Source organism: Geotrypetes seraphini, chromosome 6 (genome assembly GCF_902459505.1).
Source record: "Geotrypetes seraphini chromosome 6, aGeoSer1.1, whole genome shotgun sequence".
NCBI lineage: Eukaryota > Metazoa > Chordata > Amphibia > Gymnophiona > Dermophiidae > Geotrypetes > Geotrypetes seraphini.
In genome coordinates this window covers 12,619,417-12,622,459 of record NC_047089.1, presented here as the reverse complement: position 1 = coordinate 12,622,459, position 3,043 = coordinate 12,619,417, and positions in this window count along the sequence as shown.

The following is a 3,043-nucleotide window of genomic DNA, read 5'->3' as shown; positions in this document are numbered from 1 at the left end:
TGCACCCTCTCCAGCAGTTTTATATCCTTCTTTAGGTTGGGAGACCAATGTTGGACGCAGTATTCCAAGTGTGGTCTGACCATTGCCCTATAAAGCGGCATTATAACTTTCTCCGATCTACTCGAGATTCCTTTCTTTATCATGCCCAACATTCTATTTGCCTTCTTTGCCGCTGCCGCGCATTGTGCCGACGGCTTCAGGGTCCTCAAATAGTTTTTCATTAACCTATGGTATCCCTCAAGGATCAATACTTTCTCCTATTTTATTTAACACTTTTCTTGCTCCTCTTATGACTTTATGTCAATCCATTGGATTTTCGGTATTCGCCTACGCGGATGATATACAACTATTACATCCAATTGATCCTAATAATCCACAAGAAATAGCAGCAATAAATGACAAGCTGGATCAAATTCACCATTGGCTGGATGCTAATAGACTAGCTTTAAATATTCATAAAACTAACGTCATGCTCTTTCCATGGAAGGACTGTAGTACACTTCTTTTTCCCATTTCTATTAAAGGCATTTCATTGCAGACGACTCAAAATATTAGGATTATTTCTTACCACGATCATATAAGCCAAGTGGTTAAATCTACTTTTTACAGACTTCGCCAAATTCGATCCGTGGCCAAATTTTTATGCGCAAAATCCTCGAATATCCTAATGCATTCCCTAGTAATCTCTAAAATCGATTATTGCAATGCCTTATTTAAAGGCTTGCCACAAAAGGAAATCAGACGTCTTCAAATTATTCAGAACGCCTCTATTAAAATTATTTACAAAGCTAAAAAATTTGATCATGTTTCTCCATTACTTAAAGAGGCACACTGGCTCCCTGTTGCACATCGCATCTTATTTAAACTATGCTTACTTACTTTTAAATCTCTATCATTTAAAACTCCTGCTTTTATTTTCAGAGTTTTAATTCCTTATTCTACCTCTAGATCTCTGAGATCACAAGATCAACATTTATTGGCCATTCCTTCATTAAAAGTTATTAATACGAGGCGTCATACTATCTTTTCAATAACCGCTCCTCAGTCCTGGAATGATCTTCCACTGTATATAAGAGAGGAAAAAAATTTAGAAAAATTCAAGACCAAACTTAAAAGTTTTCTCTTTAAAGATGCTTTTAGGGAATAAATATAATTCTCTTATCTCTCTTCATCTAATATTTCTTCTTTAATCATTTTCGTCTCCCCTCCCAATGTTTTTACCTTAATATATTGAATTTAATATTGATTGTAACCACTAAATAATTTTCCTTTTGTCTTGATATTGTATGTATAAATTATTTAACTTAAATGATTTAATCTTTGTATAAGAATGTCCATATTTTTAAATTTAATATGATATACTGTATGTTTGTGTGATTTGTTACCTATATCTTAGATATTTTAACAATTTGTACATCGCCTAGAACTTTGAATAGGCGATTAATCAAATTATATAATAAACTTGGAAACTTGGAATTGTTTAGGTATTTCAGGAACAGATATGTTTTTAGGCACTTCCTGAATTCCCCGTAGGTAGTGGGCGAAAGCAGTTGATCTAGGTCTTTACCCCATAGGGCTGCTTGGTGAGAGAGAATTGTAAATCTAGAAATATAAAAGTTGGAAAAAGTCGACAGCCAATGGCAATTTTAATACTAGAAAACTGTAACATACTGCATTAACCCTTTCAGGACCATAAGGATCGTAGGCCAATTTTTGTGGTTTTGACGACATTTTTATGGTAAAAAGGGCTTGCAGGTGCCAAAAAATTGATTTTTTTTTTGTGAAATATCATTATTTTTATTTAAAAAAATCACACTTCTGGCTTATGGACAGTGTGGCAAGTGAATCTTCTCGTCAATCTGGCAACGACGCTAATGAATGAATGTCGGAACCAGTTTGTTTACATAAAGGCAGTATCATATGGAATCCGTACATATCAAATTTAGAACTGTAGACTATCCCAATCAAAATTTATAGGATTTTAAAGTTATGGGACAAATATGTCCCTTGGTCCTGAAAGGGTTAAGAAAAAGCTCTGTTAGGAGGAAAAGAGTCTAGGAAATAGAATCGATGAAACCTACAATGGCAGTAGGGTTTAATAGCAGCTTATCTCTAGGGATGTCCTGCCCAGCATTTCTAGTTATAAAGAACCTTGGCTGCCACGGTTCTCTTCGTGTTTCCTGCCAGGATTAAACTATGTGCTGAGTCAGCATTTCAAGCACATCTTTGACTGCAGTGTGTTGCAAGCTGCGTGGCGTGGTAGCGCGGCCCTGGGAGTGAGCTACAGAAACTGTACGTTCCTTTAATTCTGGAGCTGCAGAACCCCTTAGGCTGGGGCTTGCTGTGAGGCCAGCAAGGAATTAGAAGCCACCATTTTTCCATTTCACCTCTTTGACCAGGTCTCAGTCTAGAGAGAAATAATAGGTCAGGAAGAATGAACTTCCAGGCACATGAGCTCTAAACTAGGGGCGTCAAATGTCGGTCCTTGAGGGCTGCAATCCAGTCGGGTTTTCAGGATTTCCCCAATGAATCTATTAGCATACAATGAAAGCAGTGCATGCAAATAGATCTCATGCATATTCATTGGAATCCCAATCAATACCAATGACGGACGTTATAAAAAGAAAATCCTCCCCTTTTCACTGTTTTAACACATAATATACAATTAGAAGAAGAAAACTATTACACATATTCTCAAACTAATAGGAATTGATTTAATGAACCTCACTTATTAAGACTGGACTATGGGGAACTGATGTTCCAGGTCTTCGAGGCAGCAAGGGCATTTGCCCGGGTTGCACTTTGAAAAAGTTGTGTGGTTGTGATAAATGATAGTTGGGGGGGGGGGTGGTATATTTATAATATATTTATGATATTTATGGTAATAAGTGAGGTTGATTAAATCAATTCCTATTAGTTTGTGAATATGTGTAATAGTTTTCTTCTTCTAATTGTATATTATGTGTTAAAAAACAGTGAAAAGGGGAAGATTTTCTTTTTATAACGTCCGTCATTTGTATTGATTGGGATTCCAATGAATATG